Here is an 8,984-nt window from a genome sequence, read left to right on the forward strand (position 1 = left end):
CTTTCTACTCTCTGAACCTATTAATCACATGGAATTTTGTTGAACATTTCTAGGGATGAAGAAGTAAGAACACATTTCAGAGTAAATATCAATTGCATTGCCTTGACCGTTCCACTTGGATTTCTATCAGAAACAACAGGGGCGTCCAGATGACTCATTGCTTGAGCGTCTGACTCTTGAATTTGGCTCAGGTCAGGATCTAAGGGTTGTGAGACAGCCCTGCATCGGACTCTGCGTTCAGCATGGAATCTGCTTGAAATTCTCTCTCTCCCTTTCCCTCTTTTCCTCCCCGACCCCTGCATGCACACTCTCTTTCTCTCTCTCTAAAAGGAAAGGAGAGGGGAGGGCAGGGGAGGGGAGGTAAGGGAAGGAAGGGAAGAGGAGGGGCGGGGAGGAAGGGAGAAACAACAGCAGCATCATGACCAAGCGGAAGTTTCTGAAAAGCATCGTGTATTTTACTAAGGCACACCCATCACAACAAGTGCAGGAAAATCTAAGGAAAAAAGTAAATGTCTCCCATAATCCCACAGCCCAGAACTAACCACTATAAAGAGCCGGGTGTGATTTTCACCAGTAGTCCAAAGATGCGTTTGCTTAGAGTTTCCCGACTTTCCGAGTCCCGGCGTGAAACGTCAATGTCTCAGGTTTTGCCAAAGCTGCAGTTTTCTCGGCCTCTGGCATCTGCTCTAAGTCAAGGTCAGAGTCAGCTTGAGAGCCAAGGCCAAGAGTCAGGATGCCCAAGCCACACTGGACACAAGAAAGCAATCTCATCCAAGGACATTCAAGGACAAGTCAAGCTAATGAATTCAGGGGAGACATGAACACCAGACACCAGTGCTGCTATGGGGCTCGGTGTGACTCGAAGAGTAGTGGGACACCATCCAAACTGCTGGAGGGCCTCTGCCTCCCCAGAACCTGAGAACTTCCTGCTGTTCAAAAGCTAGGGGGAGAGACAGCTCCAATTAACCACACCTCCCGGCTGGACTGGGGGCTCCCTAAGACTTGGGCCTGATGACAGGCAGCCTCACAAATAAGCCTACATCAAGCCAGAAAGTTTGATAAATGCTGGAATATTTCTAAGCCCCAGAAAAAATGTAAACTGTCAATGGTGGGGGGGGGGGACCCTGACAATGATCTTATCTTTTGCTGCTTGGAAACAGATTTCCTGGGGATTGATATGGTCACAGGAAGGATGAAGGGCAAAGGGAGGCAGCCTCTGAAGGCAGCCGTCTACACACCCTGAGACAGAGAGGGTATGAGGCAGGTGTCTGTGTGTGTTGGCAGGTAGGCGCCCGGCTTCACAATGTTTCCATTTTGTCCTCATTAGGTAACAATGAATGTGCGATTTCCCTAGTCACTAGAGTAGAGAAATCTACAAAGGTAATTTCTTAATATCCTTTGCGGGAGAGTTGGAGAAACACAGGAGGTACAACTGCAGTGAGTTATAAAAAACGGCTTTTCGGTTTGAGCCATAAATTAGTTCAGGCAGACATTCTGAAGGGCAAATAGGGACTCTGTACTTTAAAGCTGACACATCTGTGGCCACTGGGCTGACAGGGATGCACCAGAGCCTCTGGTGTTCGCCACAGTGGGCTCGAAGCATGCTTTTCAGAAGATTAGCACTAAACTTCTTCAGAGGTAAGTGTTACTTTTTTTTTTATCAAAATGTTTCATGTTACAGAAACAGTTCCAGGGTTCATCAGGCTAAGTGGGTGAAATGAATTGGAGTTGTTTTGTTTTGTTGTAGTCTCCTGTCGCTCTCGACCCGCTCTCCACAGTCTCCCTTAAGAGAAAGTAGTTTGGAAGACTAATTCCTAATAAAAGCAAAGTTGCCAACATGAATGAAATTGTATGAGCTGTGTGTGCATATATGTGTGTGCATGCATGTGTGTGCACGCATGTGTGTGTGTGTGTGTGTGTGTGTGTATTTTTTCAGGACCAGGTGGTTAGACAGTGGGAAATGAAGAAAAGGGATGTTCAGTCCATGAGCTTCTATATAACAGATGAGAAGCCATAAGAAATATTAGTGCCATTTGAACCAAAACTATATTTTCAGCCCAAGTTGTACTTTTTTTAAAAGATTTATTTATTTATGAGAGAGAAAGAGAGAGAGGTGGGGTAGGGGCAGAGGGAAAGAGAGAAAGAGTTTTAAGCAGCCTCAGCCCTGCAACCAGAGCTCAACATGGAGCTCCATCTCACAACCCCAAGATCACGACCTGAGCCAAAACCAAGAGTTAGACGCTTAACTGACTGAGTCACCCAACCACCCCCCAGAGGTTATACTCTCATAAACACACCCTGTGTTTTTAGGTACTTTTTAGGTACTTTTGTCACTTTTTTAGGTACTTCCTAGCTAGCCTGAGAGCTCATAGGAACCACGTACATGCCCCAGTTTCCTGTAATAATGCTACCAACAAATTGTTTCCTGAAGGAACATTGGTTCTGTGTATGTGATACTTGAAGTATTTATTACAATTTTTATGTCAATATAGCAAAAATCAGACCAATTTGGGTTTAGTGATGGCTATCAACTTTTCACTGTTCTGCAAATTATTTAATGTATAGCTAAGTTGAATTGTATTGATATCACAGTTGTTGTGGTCTCAATTATCTTAAAAGACCATTTATATTTTTCCATTGCTCTATGCTATTAAAATTTGAACCTCAAAAAAAATAAATAAATAAAAATAAAATTTGAACCTCATTTCTTTTTTTTTTTTTAAAGATTTTATTTATTCATTTGACAGACAGAGATCACAGAGAAGCAGGCAGAGAGAAAGGAGGAAGCAGGCTCCCCGCTGAGCAGAGAGCCCGATGCGGGGCTCGATCCCAGGACCCTGGGATCATGAGCAGAGCCGAAGGCAGAGGCTTTAACCCACTGAGCCACCCAGGTGCCCCTGAACCTCATTTCTCAATGTTTCATTTTATTGAGGAGATTGGGTCCATCAGTAAGAATGTGGAACAGATAAGACTTTCAATGCTGAGAGAAGGCGCATTAGTTGGGGTCCTAGGTTGAGTGTCTCAAAATCTAGTCTGAGTGTTCTGGGTGGATTTAAAAATAAGGGATTGAGGGGCCCCTGGCTGTGTCAGTCAGTAGAACAGGCAACTCTTGATCTCGGGGTCGTGAGGTCAAGCCCCACATTGGGCATAGAGATTACTGAAAAAAATAAATCTTTAAAAAATAAGAATGAAAATTAGGGATTTATTTGAAAGCATGGGTGGGGCAACTCACGGAAGTGACAGAGAACAAGGCTTGAAGGACAGGTCAGGACAAAGGGATTCCCGGGCAGGGCTGGGCCACAGAAAATACAGGACGTCACAGGAACAGTTGAATCTGCTTGCCTCCGTGTAGCAAGACTGCCCTCTCTCATTCACCGTTCGAATTCCCACTGAGACTGTCCAGGCAGCCAAAACCACGTCTCCTGTCCTCCCCGCCCTGACGAAACTGCCCACGGTGCCGACTTCCCCATGAAAGGCCATCTCTGTGCTGACAGGAAATGCCTGGATGCCTCAAGGCCCAACCTGACAGACATGCTTCACAGTGACAGAAGGAGAAGTCCTCGAAATGAAGCTCAGCGTTTGCGCTAGAACCGAGGCAGGGAGTTCGCCCGCGGACCCTCAGGGCTCCCGCTCTCCTCCCAGCCCACCCGAGGGCGAGGGAGGCGTCCCCTGAGCTGCTGCTTCCTCCCAGGCTTTCCCACAGAACCCCGAGCTGCCAGATGGCTTCGTGGAGGGACCACACTCGCGTTTCTCCTTCTGCTATGGCTGCTGACTCATTCCAGCTTTTAAAATACCTCATTATCCAAGAACCTCCTTTCTAGAAAGGTCATACAAGTAATCTCAGGAGGCTACCTGTACTCATCCAGCCACCTCAGGAGACCGAGTGCAACAGAGAAAAGCAGCCTCAGAATTACCACCTGGCAGGGTTGGCTACTGAGGTGAAGGTCTTTGTAAATGCGATTTTCTGTCAGTATTCGCTTCTTCTCTAGTGGCATTTACTAAATATCATTGACTGAAATTGACTAAACATAGCCATTTGACTTCATAAAGAAAGAGTCTCCTTAAAACTAAGGAGTGCCCTTTCCCTGGCATTTAATATATAAGAAAGATGCCTTAAAAAGAAAGCAGAGCTGCCTTAATTACTATTAGCATAGGAGGAATGCGTTGATGGGTCTTCCTAGTAATGGGATTTTTTTTTAAGTCAAATATAAATAAACTTCAGCATATTCATGTGTATGTGATATGGGAGAACGAAGTCTTTTGTACTTTATTCAGTAAAAATTCTCCCAGGGCCCAAACAAAAGAACGTCACTGTGACAGCCTTGGGAGCCTTGGAATTGCTTTTATAGCTGAGAGTGGGCACAATGTCATGTAGGCTTTGGCAGTATTCTGTGCAAAATCTGGAAAATAACAGCAAATATTCAACACTGATATTCTCAGTTGAGAAGAGCAATTAACAAATGCAGAAATTCCTTGCTGGCTTGCTTTTCGTTAGTCGAATATAAACATTTGTTAGAAGATACTTTGCCTTAACATTGTTCTCCCAGGAAATAAACAGATGCTTGAGACCCTCAATGCTGTTTGAACCTCATACCATGTCATCAGGCCAGGCAACCAGATTTGGTCAGAGAGTTTCACGTGAGGGTGAGTATTGGCTAGTAAGTCAATGTGAACTTGGTTGGGGGGTGGTAGAGTGTCCCAGGGCTCTCCCTCTCCTCACATATGGTCCATGCTTTTATTGGAAAGTATACAGTGGTGTCAAGGTATCCCCCCAAAGGGGGCCAGTTGGCAGATAACCACCATAGGCAATGTTTAGAGAATTCATAAAGTTTTAAGTTCAGACTCTCAACCTTGTAGATGCAAAAGTTGATTTATCCACATCTAAGAAAGGATGAGTATTTTTGGAAGTGAAATTATCACACTAACTAAGAACATAGAGAATATTGTATAGAACTAAGATTCCAAGTTATCAAATTATACTGAGATTTTTGCAGTACATGGGCTGAAATGTTAGCATTGTCAAGCCTAGTACAGTCTCTCCCATAGCTGGAATTATGAGATGCTGAATTATAATCAGAATCGTGTTTGGTGAGCAAAGAATCACAACAAGGGAAGTCAATTGGATAAATTTTTAGAAATGTGCCTCAGCCAAAACAGCTTAAGACAGTCCGCCTCATAGTAGGGATAATCTTGCCCAGAGGGGATAGCAAGGTTGAAGATACTAGGAATGTTCCCCGGACTCTGGACAGTTTCTGGGCTTGAACAGTCTATTGGCCTTTTACAAAGTCTTATGCAAGACCAGAAATCAATTTGTCATCCTAATAGGACCCTCCAAATCTGTTCTCTAACTCTGTGATTCACAGGGTTCAACATTCAATGTTCAAGAGGGAAGGTCGGGAAGCAAGAGCCGTCCTGGAGTAGGGAGCTGTCCCTGGTTCTGAACAACCATTAGCAACTCAGATCCTACTGAGTCTTAGCTAAATTTCTCCCTGGAATTTAAAACCTATGCTGTTAACAACGCTCAGCCACATTCAAGGAAGGGGGGGAGGGTGGACAAAAGTTCTATAAAAGGGTAAAATCCAAATGTTACACACAAAAACAGTATGCATTTTTTATGTATAGAAGTTTCATGAAGAAACTTGGGGAAATGCAAAGAGATAAAGAAAAATAACAATAAGTGCTGTTTTTGCTGCTCTCTAACTTCATGATAGAAAAAGAAGGCAACAAAGCAAATATACAGAGGCCCTAATACACATACATAATATTATAGAGCAAAGCCTGTCATCAGAAAACAGAAACACTGAATTTTTATATATATGATACATTTATAAGATTGAACACATTAGACATTCCCCACCAACAAGAAAAGTATGAACAAAGTAAAGAAGGTCGAAGTGCTTCAGATGACATTATTTGATCATAATGCAATAAAGCTAGAAATTACAACATGAGAATTTAAAAGCTCTCTCAAGGGGCGCCTGGGTGGCTCGGTGGGTTAAAGCCTCTGCCTTCAGCTCAGGTCATGATCCCAGGGTCCTGAGATCGAGCCCCATGTTGGGCTCTCTGCTCAGTGGGGAGTCTGCTTCCTCCCCTCTCTCTCTGCCTGCCTCTCTGCCTGTTTGTGATCTCTCTCAAATAAATAAAATCTTTAAAAATAAATAAATAAACAAATAAATAAAAGCTCTCTCAAATTACTCTTATGTCAAAATGAAATCAAAATAAAATTTATAGACTCTATAGAAAATAGTGACAATAAAAGACTACATATGAAAAATAGTTATAGTAGAATGAAAATGAACATGTTAAGTGTTAATTAAAAAATTAGTAAAGGATGCCTACTCTGAAGGATGCAGAAATAATGCATTAATAAATATGAAAGCAGAAATCAATACATAAAGAACAAAAACATATTTTAAGTAATAAAGTATGACATCTTGTCAGGAGAAAGGAAAATTTTGAATTAAGGGAGGGATGGGATGATTGGGGCAGAGAAGAAAGAAAACAGCTCAATGAACAAAGACAGTTGGAGAAGCAAAGGCAGAGGTCAAGTGTGTGTGTGTGTGTGTGTGTGTGTGTGTGTGTGTGTTCAGATTGCCATCTTTCAAATGACGGCAGTTCCTTGTAAAATATTTTGCTCTCCATGGAAGTCTGAGGAGCAGTTCTCTTTTCTACTCCCCTTCCCTCCCATACACACATACACACACACACCCCACACACACACTCAGACTCATACTCACACACACACACACACACACACACACAGAGGCAGAGAGAGAGGGACAGAGGGAGAATTCATACCCCTCTCATTCTATATTTATATCTCAAATGGTATTTGTATTTCCTTTATTTCTTTTTAAGATATCTCCCATTTCTCTGCTGTATACAAAGCTGCAAATTATCAGATGCTTATCGTGGGCCAAGTGGGACATGACAGCTTTTCAGACATTTTTGCTAAACTCACACCAGAATTTTCAGGCATTATGCCCATCTTATAGATGAAGAAATTGAAGCTCATAAAGTTTAAGTGTTTTTCCAAAGTCACATAGTTAGTAATTCAAATCTAATTCTATCTACACCGAAGTCAATTTTTCGTGATGATACTATACTGCCTCTCTATGGCTAGAGGTAGAGAGCACATATCACATACTAATAGAATTTGTACACAGAAAACTGTTGGGAAGGAAGGCTAAGATGATTAATAAAATCAATATCCAAATGATCTCAGCGATCTGAAATGACTGACTGACATTAACATGAAGAGCTCCCTTGATTTTAAGTTCAAAGTACTATATTTAGGGAGTTAAAAAAATAGTTTTACATATACTGGATCCAGAAGATCTGGTCTGATGCAGTTCATTTGTAAAATTCCTCAGCATTTTAGGACCTCTATGCTTCTTATACGAGTCCATGTCCCAGCAGGAAATGGCAGTACTGTCAAAGAGTTTAACTAAGAAGAGTTTAATGGAGGAAGCGTCCTGGCAGCCAACTAGTAATGGTGAGTCACCCAGGCACTGGCATCATGGCTTCCATGTCTTCCCAACAGGAGCAGAGACTATAGGTAGAAAGACACCTTTTTTTTTTTTTTTTTTTTAAATGGTTCAGTACCTTTAGCTCTTACCTTCAGAACTCATGCTGGGGACTCCCATTGGCCAAACCCAGCCAGAAGCTAGAGAGCAAGGCAACCCAAGGGAGAGCTGTGTTCCTTAGAGATTAGTCTCCTAATCTTTCAGGGAGGACAAAGCTGGGAAACTGATCTGGCAGGGAAGCAAACAGAAAATAATCAGCAATTCATGCTCATCCAACAGAGTGATGCAGCTACTAAAAAAAAAAAAAAAAAACGAACCCGATCTCAAGCCTATTAATATATATTCTAGGTCTTAAGCATCAAAGATCTCAGCCCTACACAAATCCAGTATGCACCTGGAGATCATGCTCCATCCGAGTGCCTCCCAGAGAAGGAAGTGTACCCAAGAGGTGCATCCCAAGAAAGCAGGGATGTCAAGCCTTACAAAACCTAGGGCATTTGGAATCCTGGATAAACACTCCAGAATGACAAGCTGATATTAGACACATGCGAGAGAGTTATCAGGAGGCAGAAATTAGCTCAACATAAGCAATACATTCCTCACCTCTAGACCTCTCTATCAGCGACGTGGAGTATGCCTCCAAGAGTATCCCTCCCTCCCTCATCGCTTTTGGAACTCAGTCATAGCCGAGGCTGCCACCTGCCGTTGGGGCCACTGCAGAAGCTATTTCTGTGCTTGACAGAACATTTCCTCCCTCCTCTCAGACTCACACTCAGCAACCTAATGCTGTCCACTGAGCCCACAACCCAGTCCTACTTAAACAAATGATTGTCCTTCCTGCAAACGACCATTTAGGCAAGACCTAAGATCCTGAATTTGTTCAGATATCTTCCCTGCTACTGACAGAGGTGTTAAAACTGTCATACTTCTGAACGGTGCCACTTCTGAAAGAGGCAAATATCCTGAAGCTCAGAATGCTTCCACATCCTATCCAAACAATAAAGTATTCATCAAAAAAGAGCAGTTCTCCACTTAATTTTAGGCCTCATCTTACACTTCCTTTCTTGGCCATATGACACCCAGAATAGCTTTCTTTCTTTTTTAAGACTGATTGATTGATTTGAGAGAGAGAGAGCATGAGCAGGTGGGAGAGGCAGAGGGAGAGAGAGAGAAGCAGACTCCCCACTGAGCAAAAAGCCCCATGTAGGACTTGATCCCAAGACTCTGGAATCATGACCTGAGCCAAAGGCAGACATTTAACAGACTGAGCCACCCAGGAGCCCCAGAATAGCTCTTTCTAAAAGAAAGAATAAAAGCTTGTTGAAAGCATGGGATCCCCAGATAGAGGAACAAATGTCTGATTCTGGAAGGCCTTCAAGAGAAAATGCTATCATAATAACAGAAATAACTGTTCCTAATCCATTCAATAAGAAAATAATATGAAACAATATATGTACC

The 8,984-nt window shown here is 42.7% G+C and overlaps 1 long non-coding RNA gene across 1 annotated transcript in view; it reads left to right on the plus strand.

The window, feature by feature from the left end:
* The first annotated feature begins 1,427 nt into the window (after positions 1 to 1,427).
* Positions 1,428 to 8,984, plus strand: part of LOC309849561 — a 16,185-nt gene continuing 8,628 nt past the window's right edge. Inside the window, exons 1-2 of the long non-coding RNA XR_014303756.1 lie at positions 1,428 to 1,638; positions 4,548 to 4,644. This is a non-coding gene — a long non-coding RNA (uncharacterized lncRNA). The remainder of the gene's footprint in view (positions 1,639 to 4,547; positions 4,645 to 8,984) is intronic.

This window comes from Mustela nivalis, assembly GCF_964662115.1.
Source record: "Mustela nivalis genome assembly, chromosome: 16".
Classification (NCBI taxonomy): Eukaryota; Metazoa; Chordata; class Mammalia; order Carnivora; family Mustelidae; genus Mustela; species Mustela nivalis.